The following is a 22,343-nucleotide window of genomic DNA, read 5'->3' as shown; positions in this document are numbered from 1 at the left end:
GCCATTAGGGCTGCAAAGGTCGAGGAATTCAGTAAACTTTTACAAGGGAATATGTCGGTGACCGAGTATGCCCTGAAATTTGACAGAATACCCAAGTTTGCTGCAGACTTGGTGCCCACTGATGGGACAATGAAGGAAAGATTCCTTCAGGGGCTACAGCCTATGATAGCCCGGGATGTCAGAATTACCATCGTACCTTAAGTGATGACATATGCTCAGGTAGTGGAGAGAGCCTTTACTGCAGAGGGTGCTAAGAATAAGATCTGGCGCGAGAACGTGGCCAGGAGGGATATGAGGAGGACAAGACCTCCCTTCTCAGGATCAGGTAGAGGCAGAAGCCCCAGTGACAAGAAAAGGAAGACCCCAAATACTAGTTCGGCTCCTAGATATGATAGGAGGCAGCAGGGTGTACAGATTGGCTGCCAGGGCGGCAATGAGAATTGGAAGACATATCCAGAATGTGCCAGATGCAGGAGATGTCATCTGGGCAAGTGTCGGGTGAATGCTTGCTTTGTATGTGGAATTATGGGGCATCTCAAGAAAGACTACCTAAGAGTGAAGAAAGAAGAACCTAAGAAGACAGACAGCTCGACTCCAGCTTGAGTATTTGCATTGACACAAGCTGAGGCTGAGGCGAGGTCCTCAATGGTCACAGGTCAGCTTTCTAGTGCTGGCATATCTTATTTTGTGCTGATTGATTCTGTTGCTACACAATCTTATGTTTCTAGTAGGATTATTGATGGATTGTGTAGGCCCTGTGAGTTTTATGATGTGGGATTTGGGACGTTACTACCCACTGGGGAATTGGTGGTTTCTAGGAGATGGGTTAGGTCTTTGCCAATGATGGTGGATGGCAGAGAGTTGTCGCTTGATTTGATAGAGTTAGCTATGACCGACTTTGATATAATATTGGGAATGGACTGGTTAACTAGATATGGAGCAACCATTAATTGTAAGAATAAGATGATAACCTTTGAACCTGAGGATGAGGAACCTTTTGTATTCATTGGCACTGTGCATGGACCCCAAGTACCTATGATTTCAACATTAAGGCTAGAGATCTACTGCAAGGAGCTTGCATAGGATTCCTAGCCAGTGTGGTGGATACCACACAGGTCGTGTCAGTGAGACCGGAAGAGAATAGGTTGGTCTATGAGTTTCTGGACGTGTTTCCAGAGGATTTACCGAGGTTGCCACCACAGAGATATTGAGTTTGTTATTGAGTTGGCACCAGGGATAGAGCCAGTGTCTAGGGCACCTTACAGAATGGCCCCAGCTGAGTTGAGAGAACTCAAAGTACAGCTACAAGAGTTGTTGGATCTGGGTTTTATCAGACCCAGTTTCTCATCATGGGGTGCACCAGTGTTATTTGTGAAGAAGAAGGACGGTTCTCTAAGGATGTGCATAGACTATAGATAACTAAATAAGTTGACTATTAAGAACAGGTATCCTCTACCAAGGATAGATGACTTATTTGACCAATTACAAGGAAAAATGGTATTTTTGAAGATAGATCTTCGATCTGGTTATCACCGGTTGAGGATTAAGGAGGAATACATACCAAAGACAGCTTTCCGCACCAGATATGGGTCCTATCATTTTCTCGTTATGTCGTTTGGTTTGACTAACGCCCCGACAGCTTTCATGGACTTAATGAACAGAGTGTTCAAGGACTATTGGGACCGGTTCGTGATCGTCTTCATCGACGATATTTTGGTTTATTCACAGTCCGAGGAGGAGCATGAGCAGCACCTTAGGTTGGTCTTGCAGAGATTGAGAGAGCACAATGTACGCCCTGGTTTTCACGCGGGCTGTTTAGCACGACGAGCCTCGGACTAAACATGATTTAGTCCGAGGCTCCCACAGGCCAGAGGCTCTATTTCCAGGACGGGCCCTTTCTAGCTCGAGGGGGGTCCTGTTTCCAGCTCGCTTTTGTTGCACCAGGAGCTGGGAATAACATCCGGCGACCACGGACGGATAAGCTCGGGTTATGGATTGCTCCGGTAGCGAGCTTCTCAGGAAGCTCTGACCCTATGGGAAGTCAACACGCAAGATAAACGTGCATATTCCTGCCATCACGTGTCCGATATCCCCCTGACTTCTCGGACACGCAACAGGAACGTGCGTATTCAGACACCCACGGACGAGTTGGGCCGTGCGGCCCATTATCTCCTTCCATACTGATTAGACCACACTTGTGTGTCAGGTTTAGGAATTAATCATGAATATCACAGACTTGATATGACAAATGGTAAGGTCACGGGATGACCTCCCTACCAACTTCCAGGTGCCTTCTCCTATAAATATGGAGACCCTGGGAGTTGATAGGGGTTGGAAAAAATAGTCTTTGAAGAACTATATACTTTGTAAACCAATTACCCAGAGAATATGAATAATATTGACTAGTGGAGTAGAAGGATTTTAACCTTCGAACCACTTAAAAACGTGTCTCGAGTCACCTAGTTCTTTCCCCAAAGATTTCCTATCTGTGACGGTTCTACTTTTAGTACTAATCTCTTTCTCTTCTTCTCTTAATTATATGTTGCCGAAGAACCGCGTCAACAGTTTGGTGCTTTCATTGAGAGCAAGTCCGATTAGTATTACCACAAACATACAACTATGGTGACCACTCGATCCAAACATGGCAACGAGGGAGAACAGCATGATGGGCAGCAGGACCACCATGTTGCCCTCCCTGATGAGCAAGTTCCTGAAGTCCAGCATAGGCCAGGAAAGCAGCCGGCGGGCCAAGACGACACTGGTAGTTCAGCGTCCCGGCCGCCTAATCCGAATCCATGTTATTACACTGCGGTGGAGATGGAGAATGCTCAGCTGAGGAGCCAGCTAGCAGCAGCTGGTCAGCAAATCCAGGATATTCTGAGTCGACTACCCCCTCTCACAACCAACGGTAACGTTGGAGAGAGGCAAGGCGAGGCTCCTAAGTCTCGCCGGAGTAATCGATCCAGGCATAGTCGTTCGGGTAGACTCCCTGCAGCCAACTCCACCCCTTCACCGCACCATCAAGAGGCGAACTTCAGGGAAATGCCTCGGACCGAACAGCAGCAGTACAGCCGTTCGGTTAGGACGTCAACCCCTAGCTCTCAGCCTTCCTCGAGGACGCCCAGAAGAGATCGAGGAAATTCCCAAAGAAGGGCCGAGGAGATCCGGAGACGTCAGCCCGTCCCCGAAGAACGTCCAGTTCCTCGTCCAGCTCGCCCAGCGCGAAACCAACAAGCTGGCAGGGCCGAGAGGCCCCCACCAAATTTAGTCCGTCCGGACGGCACTAGGATCGCCTCTCCGGTCAGGCATCCTCCTTCTCCCATCAGATACCCGTCTCCTCAGCCCGTCCGAGACATCCCGACCTACGGAAATAGTAGGAGAGACCCGCCATCGGCCGGGCCTTCCCGGCGCAGCAGGGTGCCGGGGGAAGGATCAGGTCGGAGCCGCCAAAGACGCACCTCGAGCCTGTCCAGCAGGAGTCACTGGACCGGTAGTGCACGGAGTGACCTTTCGGGAGGAGACCTGCGACAGCGACTAAGTTCAGCACAAAGTCACCATACTACCCAGGGAGGCGACCTTCGAGATCGCCTCAACTCTCACAGAGAGGATCGAGTTAGGGATGGTAGCCAGGCCCGCTCAGTTGGGGTCCGATCCGAAGTACGTAACGGCGGGAATGCCCCAAATGACCTATCTCAAGATAGGAGGGGAAACAACCCGCCTAATATGTACAACGGGTCCGGAGCTGGCGAACAGCCCCGGAATAACCCAGGATCTCAGGACAAGACCCTAGAGCGCTTAACTCAGATGGAGGAGCTGATGAAGAAGCTCCTATCGGAAAAAGAAAAAGACGAATATGATTCAGGGGATGAGATGGAACTCTTCGCCCCCAATATAGCAGCAACGGCATACCCTTCTGGCTTTCGTATGCCCCACTTGTCAAAGTTCAACGGGGATGGAGACCCGTCTGACCACTTAGGGATGTTCAACACCCTAATGATGGCTCATAACATCGGGCCAGAGCTTCGTTGCTTGATCTTTCCTTCCACCCTAACTGGACCTGCCAGGCAGTGGTTCAAACAAAGTAAAAGGCAGTCAATCAGCTCCTGGAAGACCTTTTCGGCTGACTTCAAGAGGGCATTCCGCGCCTCTCAGGCCGCCCGAGTCCAGGCCGACTCCCTAGCTAACGTGAGACAGCAACCTGGAGAGACGCTAAAAGCCTACTTAAGCAGATTTGCAAATGTCGCTGCTCGAGCCAGAGACGCCGACGACAGCTCCAAACTCATGGCTATGAGGACCGGGATCCTAGTAGGCGGAGATCTGTGGAAGGATATTCAAAGGAGGGGGGTCGGTTCGGTTAGTGAATTCCTTAACAGAGCCCAAGAGTGGATAAACTTGGAAGAAGCTGAAGCTTCAGCCGCGGGGACCAGCCAGGTCCTCAAGAAGCCCGCTGGGACGGGAACAGAGATCGTAGTGGCGACTCCCGACGTCGCGCAGAGTAACCAGACCGGTGGCGGCAAAAGGAAAGGAAATGGTGAAAACAGCCAGCACGGTCAAAAGAAGAATAAGTCCGCGGATAAATTCAAGCCCGTGTTCACAACGTATACCGAGCTCACCCAGACCAGAGAGAATATTTTCCTGGCCAACGTTACGCGAGTCCCCTGGAAAAGGCCGGAGCCAATAAAACACCCTAAGGGAAAGAGAGACGCTTCCAAATTCTGCCGTTTTCATAACGACGTCGGGCACAATACCGACGACTGCAGGCACCTCAAAGATGAAATCGAGACTCTCATCCGAGCAGGTCCGTTGGCGCAATACTCGCAGAACAGGGTCCCGACAAGTCGACCCGCTCCGGAGATCCCAGCCAGTCAACCTGGACCTCGGGTAGATCAGGACGTCCTTCCCCCCGTAGTCGAGGGAGAGATTTCCACCATCTCTGGAGGACCACACATGGCTGGCACGAGCAAAGGCGCCCAGAAGAGGTATGTGAATGAGTTGAAGGCCCACAATGGAGCGGAGTTCGTCCCGGAACAGCGTCAATCAAAACAACAAAGATTAGAGAAACAACCGATCACTTTCACGGAGGAAGACGCGAGCCATGTCCAATTCCCTCATAACGATCCCTTGGTCGTAGCAGTCCAGCTCGCCAACCGGAGAGTAAGGAGAGTGTTAGTGGACAATGGGAGCTCGGTGAACCTCCTATTCCGGTCCACCTTAGAAAAAATGGGTCTGACCGTCTCCGAGCTGAAGGCAACCTCGATGATGCTATATGGTTTTTCAGGAGAAGGGTCAGCAGCGATAGGAACGATTGAGCTGGTGATCACCCTAGGAGACGAGTCCCGAACAGTGTCCAAACTACTCGAATTCGTAGTCATTGACTGCTCCGCTGCCTACAATGCAATTTTGGGCCGACCTACGCTCGTTGCTTTCGAAGCTATCACGTCCGTCCGGCACCTCGCCATGAAGTTCCCTACTTCAACAGGGGTCTGTACTATCAAGGGCGATCAGGTCGCTGCCAGGGAATGCTACAGCATTTCCATGAAGGGAAAATCTAAACCCGGGCAGGTGACGATGGCCATTCAGGATGAAGAGGAATCTCAGGGACCCAAGGCGGCTCCTGAGATTGAAAAACCTCGGGTTTCCGAAGACGAAGAGCTCGCCCTAAGCGAGGACATTGACCCCCGAGTAGGCGAGGACAGGTCCGAGCTCCAAGCTATTGAAGAGCTCGAGGAGGTAGACATCGATGAACAAAACCCGTCACGGACGGTTAAGCTCGGAAAGAACCTCTGCGACGGAAGAAAGGCGGAGCTAACTGCGTTTCTGAAGAAGAACCTGGACGTATTCGCATGGTCGCACGAGGACATGATAGGGATCAGTCCGAGCGTAATCATGCACACGCTCCACCTAGACAAAAGCGTCCCTGCCAAGTCTCAAAAGCAGAGGCGTTTAGGGACAACCCGAGCCGAAGCCCTTGAAGAAGAAGTAGCCCGGCTCAAAAAATGTGGCTTTATCCGCGAAGCCAGATTTCCCATTTGGGTTGCCAATCCCGTGTTAGTTCCAAAGCCCAATGGGAAGTGGCGGACCTGTATCGACTTTTCCGACCTGAATAAAGCCTGCCCCAAGGATTGCTTTCCATTACCGAGGATCGATCAACTGGTGGATGCCACGGCGGGGCACGAGCTCATGTCCTTCATGGACGCGTACTCGGGCTACAATCAGATCGCGATGAATCCAGCAGACCAGGATCATACCAGCTTCATGACCCCGACTAATGTCTATTGCTATAAGGTCATGCCGTTCGGTCTGAAGAACGCCGGAGCTACCTACCAAAGGCTGGTAAATAGAATGTTCGCGGACCAGATCGGGAAAAACATGGAAGTGTACGTCGATGATATGCTTGTCAAGTCAAAGATTTCCAGCAACCACGTCACCGATCTGGAAGAATGCTTTAACATACTGCGAGAATATGGCATGAGGCTCAATCCTCAGAAGTGCACTTTCGGTGTCGCATCGGGGAAATTCTTGGGTTTCATAGTCAATACCCGAGGAATCGAGGCAAACCCCGACAAGATCAGGTCACTGCTCGAGCTTCCTTACCCCAGGTCGCAGAAAGATGTCCAAGGCCTCACAGGAAGAGTGGCAGCACTGAACCGGTTCATTTTCGAATCGACCGACAAGTGTTTACCCTTCTACAACCTGCTCCGGGGAAACAAGAAGTTCGAATGGACAGTAGAGTGTGAAAGCGCATTCCTCGACCTAAAAACGCACCTGGCTGAGCCGCCTGTGCTGTCAAAGCCCAAGGCAGGAGAACCTCTTTTCCTCTACATGGCCGTCACTGAGGACGCAGCTAGTGCTGTTCTGGTGCGAGAAGAGGACCAGGCTCAGAAACCGGTTTATTACATCAGCAAGAGACTCCTCGGAGCTGAGTCAAGGTACCCATTGATGGAAAAACTGGCGTTCTGCCTAATCACGGCCTCGCGAAAACTCAGACCATACTTCCAGTCCCACTCTGTACACGTCATGACCGATCAGCCTTTAAGGCAGGTTTTGCAAAAGCCTGAAGCCTCGGGACGCTTGCTGAAGTGGGCGGTCGAACTCAGTCAGTTCGAGATTTTCTATACTCCCCGAACTACCATAAAAAGTCAAGCCTTGGCCGACTTCGTGGCAGAATGCGTGGGATTCCATGAGATCGCATCAGAAGACTCACCTCAGGTCGCCTCCTCAAGTTCATCGTGGAAGATCTTCGTTGATGGCTCATCTAACGAGAACGGCTCCGGGGTCGGAATCATTCTGATATCCCTAGAGGGGCATAGATTCCACTCGGCACTGAGGTTCGGGTTCAAGGCGTCTAACAACGAGGCAGAGTACGAAGCCTTGTTAGCTGGACTTAGGATAGCTAGTGAGCTAAAGGCAAGCTCTGTCCAATGCTTCAGCGACTCCCAGCTCGTGGTGAATCAGGTTCTAGGCGAGTATCAGGCGCGGGGTCCCAAGATGGCCTCCTATTTGGCTAAGGTAAAATCCGAACTGTCTGCGTTTGGGCAAGGGTCGATCGAACAGATACCTCGGGAGCAGAACGCCAACGCAGATGCTCTCGCCAAGCTCGCCACCTCGGGAGAGACAGAAACCCTGGGGTTGGTGTCAGTCGAGTTCTTGGAGAAACCCAGCATAGACGGAGATCGAGCAGATATTGAAATGATTGACATCAGGCCGACCTGGATGACTCCCATTGTTGAGTATCTCGTCGAGGGCAAGTTACCCGAAGGGCGCAACGACGCACGACGAGTCCTTTATCAGGCTCCGAGGTATATGCTAGTCGAGGGGGTGTTGTACCGACGTGGGCATTCCTTACCTCTCCTCCGATGCGTTCTTCCAAGTGAAGCGAAGGCCATCCTGCAAGAAGTTCATGACGGGTTCTGCGGAGATCACGCTGGGGGGCAAAGCCTGGCCTTGAAGATCCTTCGGCAGGGTTATTACTGGCCGACTCTGTCCAAAGACTCGATCTCATATGTAAAAAAGTGCGACAAGTATCAGCGGTTCGCCGCGGTTGCGCGAGCTCCTCCGACCGAGCTAAAAATGATTTCGTCTCCCTGGCCCTTCGCCATTTGGGGGATAGATCTAATAGGCGCCCTGCCCACCGGAAAGGGCGGGGTCCGTTACGCCGTGGTCGCCATTGACTACTTCACCAAGTGGGCCGAAGCAGAGCCGTTGGCGACAATAACATCGAAAAAGGTGCTAGACTTCGTGGTTAAAAGCATCATATGTCGATTTGGCCTACCCAAAAAGATCATCTCCGACAATGGCACTCAATTTGACAGCGATCTGTTCACCAAATTTTGCGAAAGGCACGGAATTGTGAAAAGCTTCTCGTCCGTGGCCTATCCCCAGGCGAACGGCCAGGTCGAGGCTGTCAATAAAACTCTGAAGGCAAGCCTCAAGAAGAGGCTAGATGAGGCAAAGGGGATCTGGCCAGAACAGCTCCCCCAAGTTCTGTGGGCCTATAGGACCTCACATCGGACTCCCACGGGTCACACTCCTTTCTCCCTAACCTTTGGAAGTGAAGCAGTTCTCCCCGTGGAGGTGAAGGTCCTGTCACACAGGGTCCGGTCCTGCGACCAAGACGGGAACCACGAGCTCCTATGCCACTCCTTAGACTTAGTGGATGAAAGGCGAGAGGATTCACAACTCCAGCTCGCCCATTATCAACAGAAAATCACTCGCTACTTCAACACTAAGGTCAAAAGACGTGCCTTTAGCGGCGGTGATTTGGTCTTGAGGAGAGTTTTCCTGGCCGGGAAAGATCCCAAAGATGGGGTTTTGGGACCAAGCTGGGAAGGACCATACCAGGTCATCGAAGTCATCAAAGAGGGAACTTATAAGTTAGCTCGACTTGGTGGAGGGGCGGTCCCGCGGACTTGGAATGCTATCCACCTAAAGAAATATTATCAATGAGCCATTTGTAAGGCCTAGAAGGTCACCTTCCATGTATAAATAAAAATCAAATGTTTCTCGCTATTTGCAAGTGTAATTTTAAAGTAACAACGAAAGACCCTTTCCCAGTTACTTGGGGGGCATATGGTACCTGGATATAACCAGGTCTCCTTAACGACTTAGGTGTTAATTTTTATCTACGGATAAGAGTTATCACAAACTAAGTCCTATCCTGGTCTTAACCAGGTCACAAAACTTAGAAGTTAACTAAAATTTGTTGACCGTGGTTCTTCTTTAAAGAGCCCGGGATACAGATAAAAGTTGACGCGAACTAAATTTTTCAAAATAAGTTCCTGGTCTTAACCAGGTCACAAAACTTAGAAGTTAACTAAAATGTGTTGACCGTGGTTCTTCTTTAAAGAGCCTGGGATACGGATAAAGTTGACACGAACTAAGTTTTTCAAAATAAGTTCCTGGTCTTAACCAGGTCACAAAACTTAGAAGTTAACTAAAATTTGTTGACCGTGGTTCTTCTTTAAAGAGCCCGGGATACGGATAAAAGTTGACGCGAACTAAGTTTTTCAAAATAAGTTCCTGGTCTTAACCAGGTCACAAAACTTAGAAGTTAACTAAAATTTGTTGACCGTGGTTCTTCTTTAAAGAGCCCGGGATACGGATAAAAGTTGACGCGAACTAAGTTTTTCAAAATAAGTTCCTGGTCTTAACCAGGTCACAAAACTTAGAAGTTAACTAAAATTTGTTGACCGTGGTTCTTCTTTAAAGAGCCCGGGATACGGAAAAAAGTTGACGCGAACTAAGTTTTTCAAAATAAGTTCCTGGTCTTAACCAGGTCATAAAACTTAGAAGTTAACTAAAATTTGTTGAACGCGATTCTTCTTTAAAGAGCCCGGGATACGGATAAAGTTAACTCGAACTAAGTTCATAAAAATAAAGAGATGAATTGTAACCAAATGCATAAAAATATATATATGTCAAACTGGCTGAGCAAATTGTCTCGAGGTGGAAACGCCTCACACAAAAAAGAGAATTACAATAGAAAGAGAGTTCAAAATACTTAAACGAGAAGTGTCCTAAGCCCCATCAGTTGGCCCTTTGGAGGTCGCGGTCTCATCCTGCTCCACCGCGACAGAGGCCTCTCCAGTCTCCGATGGAGGAACCTCCTTATTTAGGCGGGCTTGGAGCTGCGGCAACAAGAATGCCCAGAGGTCCGGCGGCATGAAAGAAAAGTCCGCGTCCGGATTGTGGGACCAGCAGTGATAGAACAGGTCTTGTAAGGACTGCTCCGAGACGACCCGCTCGGCTTTCAGGGCGGCCTGGGAGGCCTGGGCTTCGGCCTTCGCCGCCTCAAGATCTGTCCGCGATGCGGCCAGGAAGTTTTTAAGCTCTTGGTTTTCGGAGCGGATCTTCTCTAGCTCGGCTTTAGAGGCCGCCAGCGCGTCTCTCGCCTCCTGAGACTCCTGGAGGGCGGTCTGGCGGTCAGCTTCCAAACCCTCGAGCTGGGCCTTGGTCCTAACAATGCCTCTGTACACGGCAGCAATGCCTTGCAAGAAAAGAATGATAAATTAACAAACTGGAAGGAGAAAGGCGTCGTGTGAGTGTTAAAGCCTTAAAAGAAGGGGGCACTTTACCGTTAAGGTCATGTCCATCGCAGACTCTACAACTCGGACTGGGCTCGTTGTTTCGATGGCCCGGAGCTCCTTCTCCCTGATATTGTAGAAATGGTTGACAGCGTAGCTAACCGACTCATACACCGTACCCCGGAATGCTTCGGGCATCTTCTCCAAAGCCCGGGGGTCGACCGGGATACGCACATCCGGGGCTGCCGCCGCCAGATTCCCGACCTCTATTACCCCGTCCTGGGCGGCTAGTGGAGATCGTTGGGGTGGCGGGTGCATGAGCCCTGTTCTGGCAACAGGGAGGTTCGCCCCCGCGACCTGGGATGGCGGGGCTTTCTCCTTCTCCTTAGCCCGGGATTTGGTGGAGGTCCCAGCCGAGCTCTTGGACTCGCGGAGCCTCTTTAACCTCGGCCCTGCTGGGGGATTCCCACCAAAGACAACGCCCCGCAGACTATTCCCGGGCTGAGACATCTCTTCTGCTAAGAACAAAAAAAAAGAGACATGGTTATTACAAGGTAGAAATCATGCAGAAATAGAGACAAAAGGTTCAAAGGCAGTAAGTAAGCAAATACTAAGGGAGCCCTACCCCCCGAGCTGGAAGAGCCTAGGATGATTATCTCGCGAACTGGCGAAGGTTCTAGGTCCGGTTCTGACTCGGGGCTGGACTCTTCTACGTACTGCCTAATCCCCGGAGCATAGATGCCCCTCTGGAGCGCAGGCCACGTGCGTAAGTTGGTCCCGTACTCCTCAAAGAGGACCGACCTAAAGGCTAGGGTATTATCTACTACTACGGTACCCTTAGGCCGACTCTCTTGGTTGTCCAGCACGAGCTGGTCAACGCAGTGAAGCAAGAGCGTGTCCAGGTCCGGATTCCTTGAGTGACGATGGACGAGCTGCCTAGGGTTGAACCTAACCAGCCGGGGGTCTGCGGTGGCCCTATCTACGTTCTTAAATAAATAAGAGTTACCTTGACCGAAAGGACCCGCGGCTGCTCCGGATTGGGCCCTCTCCTCGCTCATCCCCTGGGCGACCTCCAAGGTCCTCTTCCTGTTCATCACCAGAGGAACTTCCTCACCTTCCTCCTCGCCTTCTTCGTCTGCGACCTCCTCCGCGACGATCGGTCTGTTGTCGCGAGCTGGGGGAGGCCCCCGGGGCCTTTTCAAATTCAAAGTCTGATTTGGGAAAATCAGCTTGCAGAATACCATCGTCTCGTCCGTCACGAGCATGCGGTAGTCTTTCTCACTGGGGGGTAAGTTCGCCAGTGTATCGTATTGACCCCCGAGGGTCACAGATTTTCCGGTCCTCGCGTAAATGGCTGCAAGGTTGGTTGAAATCAGAAGAGGAATAAGGGAGGAGCTAAAACAAGATAACCTTTAAAAGGCGAACTAAATCAAGGATCACTTACGAGGACGGTTGAAGTAGTGATGGTCGCAGTTGTGAAACCCAGTTGACATGAAAAACTGGTCTTTGAAGTCGTTTGGATGGCTCGGCAGCTCGATGACTGCTGCTGTGTTAGGGAAGCGGGTTAAATAATAGAACCCGTCGCCTCGCCCCCGCTGGTCCGGGCTGGCTTTGAGGCAAAAGAAATATAGAATATCAGTCGGAGTGGGGACCTCCCACTCATGCTTTTGGAACAAATACCTCAATCCCGCCAGCAGGCGGTATGAGTTGGGGGGGAGCTGAAATGGGGCCAACCCCACATAGTTCAAAAAATCAGCAAAATACTGATCCAGGGGGAGGAAGGCCCCTGCCTTGAAGTGTTCACCGCTCCAGGCCGCGAACGACTCGTCGAGCGGCGTGCAGCTCCGATCCCCATCCGCAGCAGGTCGGGCGATCACGGAGGCCATCCCCAGGGGAATGTTGTGGTTGAGGAAGATTTTGGTGATCTTTGCCTGGTCGGTTATCTTCGAGACAATTCTCTCCGCCTCAAAAAATGCGTCAGGGGCCACCTCGGCTTGCTTCTCCACCGCCGGCCCAAAGTGAGGAATTGGCGAGCTGGGCACCACCGCCTTTCCTTTATCCTGCTGGGAGGACGAACTTCCCACATTCTTCTGTGGCAGATTTCTCTTTGGAGCCATCTAGTCGCCTATCAAACAAAAGAAAACACTTTAGAAAAGGCGACCCAAGCAGGAGAGTGAAGCAAGTATTAAGTACACGAGCTGGGGTAAGCCCAGCCCGTGGAGAGTGGTGCCACGCGTTCCAAGGAACACGCGCCTATGCCCTCAACAGATCCCAGATTACTCGGAATTCGTGTGTCAGAGGACTCAGAGTAAAAAATTGCCTTGGGGGGAAAGTTTCAACAGGCAAGGCGTGGAAAAACCGCTTTTAAGGCGTATTCCCTAAGCTACCCGGTTTTTGCACCCAAAATTCCTAAGGGTCCTACCCAGAAATTGTTCCTAAGGAAGAACCATGGAACCCATGTTCTAAGACGATGTCCCATGGCAAGTGTGCCCTAATCTAAGAAGGGTTGTCACCCTCCATATCCGCGCGACCCAGAAAACCTCTGCATGTGGCTACAGTAAAAATTTTTACCTAAGCTACAGTGGCATGCTTTCAAAAATAAACAGGGACAGAAGACTTACAGTATATGGTTAGATGGTGAGCGAGGTTGCTGCGCTGGTAGGAGCTTCGTTGGCACAGTGGTCTCCAAGGCTTTGAAGGAACTCGTACGCTTAAGCTTCGTGAACGGAGAAGAGGAGAGCAATGGAAATGAGGGTTTTGTTCTTCGGAAGGTCAAAGAGAAAAGAAGGAAATTTGAGAGGTTTTGAATGGTAAGGTGGCCCATGCGTGGGATGACCACCCCCTTTTATACAAGGGAAGGATCACGTGTAAAAGGCTCTTGGGAGACCCTCCACTCGAAATGTGAAACGACGGCTGGACAGTAGGCTAGGCCATTTAATGCGGTTCTCGTAGAGAGTACCGTCGCCACCCACGGCGTTCCACGTATCAGACGCCTGCGAAAAGCATGGAATACGAAGGGTTGTGGGGGAAGTCTAAAAGCCCCTACTATGGTCTCCCATATCTGACGTCATGGACCACGAGCAGGAGCTTGGGGGGCAGATGTACGCCCTGGTTTTCACGCGGGCTGTTTAGCAGGACGAGCCTCGGACTAAACATGATTTAGTCCGAGGCTCCCACAGGCCAGAGGCTTTATTTCCAGGACGGGCCCTTTCTAGCTCGAGGGGGGTCCTGTTTCCAGCTCGCGTTTGTTGCACCAGGAGCTGGGAATAACATCCGGCGACCACGGACGGATAAGCTCGGGTTATGGATTGCTCCAGTAGCGAGCTTCTCAGGAAGCTCTGACCCTATGGGAAGTCAACACGCAAGATAAACGTGCATATTCCTGCCATCACGTGTCCGATATCCCCCTGACTTCTCGGACACGCAACAGGAACGTGCGTATTCAGACACCCACGGACGAGTTGTGCCGTGCGGCCCATTATCTCCTTCCATACTGATTAGACCACACTTGTGTGTCAGGTTTAGGAATTAATCATGAATATCACAGACTTGATATGACAAATGGTAAGGTCACGGGATGACCTCCCTACCAACTTCCAGCCTCCCTACCAACTTCCAGGTGCCTTCTCCTATAAATATGGAGACCCTGGGAGTTGATAGGGGTTGGAAAAAATAGTCTTTGAAGAACTATATACTTTGTAAACCAATTACCCAGAGAATATGAATAATATTGACTAGTGGAGTAGAAGGATTTTAACCTTCGAACCACTTAAAAACGTGTCTCGAGTCACCTAGTTCTTTCCCCAAAGATTTCCTATCTGTGACGGTTCTACTTTTAGTACTAATCTCTTTCTCTTATTCTCTTAATTATATGTTGCCGAAGAACCGTGTCAACACACAAGTTGTTTGCGAAGTTTAAAAAGTGCGAGTTTTGGTTACCACAGGTGACATTCTTAGGTCATATCATTAGTAGAGATGGGATCAAGGTAGACCCAGCTAAGATTGAGGCTGTTAGGAACTGGCCAAGGCCAAGGAATGCCTCCGAGATTAAAAGCTTCCTTGGATTTGCAGGCTATTACAGGAAGTTTGTGGAAGGATTCTCAAGAATATCGACCCCACTAACAGAACTGACACGTAAGAATCAGAAGTTTACGTGGTCAGATAGATGTGAGAACAGCCTCTAGGAGTTAAAGCGGTGTTTGATTACTGCCCTGGCCCTGAGTATTGGTTTATTATGATGCTTCGAGGCAGAGGTTAGGTTGTGTCCTTTTGCAGGCAGAGAAGGTGATTGCTTATGTGTCACGACAGTTGAAGGATTATGAGCAAAGATACCCAACCCATGATCTGGAGTTGGTAGCAGTGGCCTATGCATTAAAGGTATGGAGGCATTACCTTTATGGAGAGAAGTGTGAGATATATACAGACCACAAGAGCCTCAAGTACTTCTTTACATAGAAGGATTTGAATATGAGATAGAGGCATTGGTTGGAACTGGTGAAAGATTATGACTATGATATCCTTTATCATCCAGGGAAGCCCAACGTGGTGGCTGATGCCCTAAGTCAAAGAGGTCCAGGGCAGTTGTATAGTGTGAGGCAGATATCCAAGGAGTTAGCAGAGGATATGACCAGAGGAGGGATTGAGTTATTAGTGGGCCAGTTAGCCAACATTACCCTGCAGTCTACTCTCCTAGAAAGGATAAAGGAGAGTCAGTTACAAGAGCCATATTTGGTGAAGATTAGAGAGGATGTGCTAGCTGTAGTAGCTAGGGACTATTCTATATCAGATATGGGTCTGCTAAGATATAAGGGTCACATTTGTGTTCCAATGGATGTTGTTATTAGACAGGAGATTCTGGATGAATCTCATACCACTCCGTATTCCTTGCATCTCAGCACCACGAAGATGTACCAGGACCTGAGAACTTTGTATTGGTGGTCGGGGATGAAGGGTGATGTAACAGAATATGTAGCCAAGTGTCTGACATGTCAACAGATTAAAGCTGAACATCAGAGACCAGCAGGACTATTACAACCCTTAGACATTCCAGAGTGGAAATGGGAAGACATCGCAATGGACTTTGTGGTAGGATTGCCTAAGACAGTGGGTCAGCATGATTCGGTATGGGTGATTATAGATAGATATACCAAATTGGCTCACTTTCTACCAGTGAAGACGACTTATACCGTTGACCAGTATGCAGATCTCTTTGTAAAAGAGATAGTACGTCTTCATGGAGCTCCGAGGTCGATCGTGTCGGATCGAGACCCCACTTTTACTTCCAAGTTCTGGGGAAGTTTGTAGAAGGCAATGGGCACACAGCTGAAGTTTAGTACAACTTATCATCCTCAGACTAATGGTCAGTCTGAGAGGACTATCCAGATACTGGAGGACATGCTGAGAGCATGTGCACTAGATTTTGAGGGGTCTTGGAGTAAATATTTACCCCTGATAGAGTTTTCCTACAACAACATCTATCAAGCGACCATAGGAGTGGCTCCTTATGAGATGTTGTATGGTAGGAAGTGCAGGTCACCTATCCACTGGGATGAGTTGGGTGAGCGCATATACTTAGGTCTTGAGCCAGTTCAGAGGACTAATGAAGCTATTGAAAAGATCAGAGCTCGGATGCTCGCATCACAGAGTAGACACAGAAGTTATGCCAATCTGAAGCGTAGGAACATGGAGTTCCAGGTGGGAGACTATGTCTTCCTTAGAGTCTCGCCACTCAAGGGGGTGAGGAGATTTGGCAAGAAGGGCAAGCTGAGCCCTAGGTTCGTAGGACCATTTGAGATCCTGGAAAGGATCGGTCAGGTGGCCTATAGGTTGCCATTACCTCCGACGTTGTCGGTCGTGCACAACGTGTTTCATATTTTGATGCTGCGAAAGTATGTATCTGATGAGACTCACGTACTGAGTTATGAAGATATGGAGCTACAGACGAATTTGTCCTTTGAGGAGCAGCCAGTCCAGATATTAGACAAGAAGGACAAGGTCCTGAGGAATAAAGTTATACCTTTATTGAAGGTATTATGGAGGAACAGCAAGGTCGAGGAGGCGACCTGGGAGTTGGAATCAACCATGCGGGACCAATATCCTGAGCTATTCAGGTAAAATTTCGAGGACGAAATTCCTGTAAGGAGGGAATAGTTGTAACATCCCAAATTCCCTAATATGGCTTAATACCTGGATTAGGGGGGCGGGAGGCAATAATTGTGCTAATTATGTGTTAATATAGTATAAGCATGTTATTATGTGAATTGTATTATAATATAATTATGCTTGCATGTTAGAAATGTTAAATATGTGTATGTGGGCTCATTTCTTATAAGAAGGGCATTTTAGTAATTTGACCCGCTGAGGGTATACTTGTAAATTTGAGTCTGTGTGATTGAGACCACATAATTCTATGGATATATTTGGGTTACTCGGCGCGAGGCGATCCCGGTGAGCAAGTTAGCGGAAAAGTCACAAAGGGGTACAATACCCGGCTCGAGGTAAGCTTAGGGGTACTTTAGTAATTTAGTACATTACCGGGGTTTATCAGGTAATGGGAGATTAAATTATTATTATTTTGGAATAGTTGGGGATTTAGAGGAACACTTGGGGATTAACGAGAAGTGGCGATTGACAGAATTTCCCTTGGAGGGTTATGGAGTGTTTGGATTGGCCTAGGGGCATTTGAGTCATTTGTGCCTAAACTAAAGACTTAAGTTAAGTGTTTCTTCAGCTGAGGGTAAGCTAGAAGCAGAGTAAATAAACAGAATTTCTTCTCTCTCCTATAACTTTCTTTATCTCTCTTAATGGTTTGAGAAACTTTGAGGAATTGAAGAACTAAGCTTGGAAAATTGGAGGATTGAGCTTGGGGAAAACTTGGGGATTAGTTCAAGGGTGTTTTCATCTCTGAGGTAAGAGGTTAATTTGATTTCTTCTTGATGATTCTGTGGTTTTGTTTGAAGCTTAAGTGTTTGCATGTTTGTTATTTGGAGAGTGAATATTGGGAGTTTTGATCAATTGTAAACTAGTATTTAGCTAGGTGTTGTTGTTGGAAGGAAGTTATATTGATTTTGGGGATTTAATTGAAAGATTGGGGTATAATTGGATTGTTTCTAGTTGGGTTCGGCTAAGGAAAAACCCAGAAATTCTGGGTTCGAAAGGCTGGGTCGCGGCTCTGTTCTTGGTGTGTCGCGGCCCTCTAGAGCAAATAGGAGCCAGGTTAGGCTCTGGGGCAAGGGCGGGCCGCGGCATGTGTCTGATGGCTGGGGAGGCTGAGTCTCTTATTAGAGGCGGGCCGCGGCATGGGAGCATGGGGTCACGGCTCTTAAGGGGATTTTTGGCCCCAAGAAGGTTTTGAGTGCGGGAACTCAACCTTTTGTGCTCGGGATCGATTCTACTTTCATGTTGGGTGGAATTCGACATCGTGGAGGCTAGGACTCAGTCTGAAATCCTTTAGTCATTCGTTGTTGATGGAATTCCTTATTATGGTTGTGACTAGGTCAATGCTAAGGGCTTAGATTAGGGATTGTACTCAAGGGTCGTCGTTAGTAACCTGCATTTGGACCGAAGGTAAGAAAACTACACCCAGTATGTGACTGTGTGATTAGGGCTTGGCCCGATGGTTAAATATAGATATGATTAAGGCTTTGGCCCAATTAATGAGCATGATTATAATTATGTTTGTGAATATCTGTTTAAGCACATTGGAATGCACATGGTTATGATTATGCCTATGTATGTTGTTTGAGTGTATTATAAAACATTGTAGCTGTATGTATGAATGATAAATGGGATATGTAATTGTCTGTTGTGACTAAAGAACTCGATTTATAAACCGGAGGATTATTAGTATATTAGTTAGAGATTGACTTATTGGTCAAGGGCATATTGGATTTTGAGAGACTCGTCTTATAAGCCGAGAGTCATAAAGCTTTAACTTATAAGTCGGGGGCTTGTGAGGCTCGGCTTATGAGTCGAGGATCAGTAGGACTCGGCTTATGAGCTGAGATTGGCATTATGCACATGGAGTGCAGGCCACCATGGCTAGGCCATCTAGGGGATGCACCAAGCGCCTGACTAGCTCGGATGCCAAACGAATTAAAAGGAAGTGCAACACGCATTTGTGCAACTCAATGGTTGCCAATTTGTATAATGTGTATGCCAAAATTAGTTATTACTATTTGATAAATATATTACTCCGTGAATTGTTTAATATGTTTTCTTGCTAAGTCTTTTGGATCATGGGTGCTATGTGGTGCATGTAAAGGTAAAGAGAAGCTCAACCAGCCATGAGTCGGAGGGCGATTGTAGCGACATGTACATATGCAGTCCGCTCGACCACCACGGGCGAGATACTTAAGGAAGCTAGGGGTGAACCCCCCTTTTGCTGCCTAGATCGGCTTATTATGTAACTTGGATGTTGTAACTAGTTTTTAAACTAATGTTTTTGGGATCCCGTGTAAAGAACATGTTTTTGGGTTTAATGAAATGGTTATGACTTGACCAAAATTTTAAATACCTAAACCTGTAGTGGCTTAAACACATGTTTAGTCCAAATGATTTGTTTAGCAAGTCCAGCACTAGTTTTAAATACACTTGGTACCAGACCCTAATTAGCAGGGCATTACAGCTAGAGACATCCTCTTGGTGAAGACCGCGAACCCAGGGCTTGGTAAAGCGCTTGGGACGGCATGGTCGTTATGTGTTTAGCTTGTTGGCTGTTATGTTATATGTTATTGATGTATATGCATATGTTATTTATTTGTGTTGAGTTTTCTTGCTTGGCTTCGACTCAAGGGTGCTCTATGGTGCAGGTAAGGGCAAAGGAAAGGTCGACCAACCATGAGTATGGAGAGCATGGAGCGACGGGTACATGTTCGGCCTGCCTGGCCGCCACGGCTAGGGTTATTTTTGGGAAAATGTATTGTAATAGTTTATTTGTCGCTTAGGTCGACCTTCAATGTATTTTGAGATGTAAAGTATTTTCTAAACAGTATTTTGGGATCTCAATTGTATAACTCTTTATGTTTTCAATGAATGACCAAATATTTTATATTCAATGTCTTTAAACAGATTTTGTCTAAGTTTAGTCACACATTTAACCTAAAACCTCGATTAGCAAGCTAATGGCACGTTTTAAACTCACTTAGTAACGGCTCTAAGGAAGTAGGGCAATACAGGTTTGTCCTGTGGAGGTGCGATGTGAGGTTCTATAGGCCCGGAGTACTTGTGGGAGCTGCTCGGGCCATAATCCCTTGGCTTCATCTAACTACTTTTTTAAGCTCGCCTTTAGGGTTTTGTTTACAGCCTTGATGTAACGCACTAGATAGCCAAGACCATTACACTATGTGTTTATAAAGGTGCAAGACTTGCTAATCAAGTCATTTAGTTAGAAATGTGTTACCAAAACTGTAGTTGAACTAGGGTTAAAAGATTTTGGCCACAAAAGCTACATTTCTTATAATCAAACATTTTTACATGGGATCCCAAAAGTAATAACGTTAAAAGACAGTTTACCAAATTTCAGAATAAAAGTACAGCTACTAGCCACTCTAAGGGCAAAACAGACATTTAGACTTTTCCTGTCCTGTACTACTCCTTGGCCGTGGTGGCCAATCAGCTGGCTATGTACATTCAGCCCCAAAGCTCTCCATCTTAGGACTGGTCCACTTTTCCCTTGCCTTTACCTGCACCACGTAGCACCCGTGAGCCAAGGCCCAGCAAGAAACCAGATAACAGAGCATAATCATTAAGCAACCAATTTGCAAAACAACAATCAAGAAACTCATAATGCATACTCAAAAATTCATAGTGTTCAAATAATGCCTCCAGCTCTATCAGGGGTTCATGACGTGTTTCATGTGTCCATGCTCCGGAAATATGTATCAGATACTACTCATGTGTTGAGCTATGAGAATTTGGAGTTGGATCAGGATTTGTCATACGAGGAGAAGCCTGTTCAGATCCTTGATAGGAAGGACAAAGTCTTGCGGAGCAAGACCATCGCCTTGGTTAAAGTGTTGTGGAGGAACAACAAGGTTGAAGAGGCGACGTGGGAGCTTGAGTCTGATATACGGGAGTGGCATCCCGAGTTGTTCAGGTAATTTCGGGGACGAAATTCTTGTAAGGAGGGGATAATTGTAACACCCCAAGTTGCAAATAAGGTTTAGGACCTTAATTAGCGTGCCTGGAGGGCGATAAGTGAATCAATATGATAATATATGAATTTGAATGAATATGTGATTAGAATGCATGTTTAGGTGGTATAAATATGCATGTGGGCCTCGTTTGTATGTTAGGGGTAAATTGGTAATTTTAGCCCACTGAGGGCATAAGTGTGATAATTGTATTATGTGATTTGTACCACGTGAGTGTGGTGATATTAATGTGATGCACGTGCCGAGACGGTCCTAGAGAGCTAGTTAACTCAAAAGTCACAACGGGATTTTATGCCCGGCTCGGGAGGAGCCTAGGGGTACTTTGGGAATTTTGTAAATTTGAGAATTTGTGGTTAATGGTTAGTAGTGATTGAGTAACCTGGGTAACCATTAGTAACTGCTGAGAGTAACAAGTTCAGATGGAAAAATGGTAGAATTGTAATATAGGTGAAAGGACAAGAGTGCCCTTGAGGTTTAGTTAGGAAAGAATTTCTAGGGAAGAGTAGAATGGTCAATTGGCTAAGGATAGATAAGTTTGAGCTGAAGGGAAGGATGGTCACGTATAACACTTGGTCACATATTGGTTTATGCTGAAAATTGGAAGAAAAGGCTAGAAAGAAAGGGAAGCAAGAAGGAGGGCTGGAACTTGAAACCTAGGAGGAAATTCAAAGGAGTTTGGGGCAACCAAAACCAGATTTAAGCTAGGATTGTTCAAAGGTAAGAGTTGTGCTCTTTTTTTGTTAAATTTAAGTCTGAATTTTCAGAGATTGAGTGTGGGAATTTAAAGAAAATATGGCTCGTTTTACTTGGAAATTAAGTTAGGATAATCAAGAGGAAAGAGGTTGGAGGCTGGAATTGAGAGGAGTTCAAGCTGAGTTTTGGTTGAGGTAAGAATCCTTAGCATGTTTAATTTTCATATCTGATGTGGTTTAAGATTTTAGAGGCATGATTTATAGTTTTCAAGCTCTGGTTTAAGTCTTGGAAGCCATGGTTTAAGTTTCAGGAATTTGAAACTCAAGAATGGATTTTGAGTGTGATTGTGTAATTGAGTTTGTTTTTTATGTTTATAGGTTGTTAAAGGGTTCATTTGGGGTTTTAAATTGATTTTGGGGCTTAGGTACTTGTTTGGGTTGAATTGGAGTTGTTTTGGCTCGGGAAAATGCAGGGGGAAAACCCAGAAATATGGGTTCGCGTAGGGGCGCCGCGGCCCTGTTCTTTGGTGCCGCGACGCAAGCATGCATCAGGATTAGGGGAAAGCTTCTGGGCGCCGCGGCCCTTGATGGGAGTGTCGCGGCCCTAGGCCATTTTTGACAGCCAAATATTGCATTTTTAGGGCTTTTGCCCAAGGACTCGGGGGATGGTTCCAATACATTGTTTAGGGAATTAGAGGTCCCGAGAGTACGGGATTGGTCCCGGGAAGTGGTTTTGGGATTGGTTAGTATTAAAAATGTTTTATATGTGTTGTGACTAGGATTTTGGAGAGGCTCGTGATAGAGGACCGTGCGCGTGACCTTGGTGCATCAGAAAGCTCGGGATACAGGTAAAAAAGCTGTAGCACCCGTAGAGCAGAGCTTGGGCCCGTAGTATTGTTGTAGGGCGCGGCCCTAGATTGTATCATTGCTAGGATGTAGCTTTAAATGAATTATTATATGATTGATTGTTGTTT

The sequence above is a fragment of the Humulus lupulus genome, chromosome 5 (assembly GCF_963169125.1).
Source record: "Humulus lupulus chromosome 5, drHumLupu1.1, whole genome shotgun sequence".
NCBI classification, from domain to species: domain Eukaryota; kingdom Viridiplantae; phylum Streptophyta; class Magnoliopsida; order Rosales; family Cannabaceae; genus Humulus; species Humulus lupulus.
Note: the sequence above shows the minus strand (reverse complement) of the source record.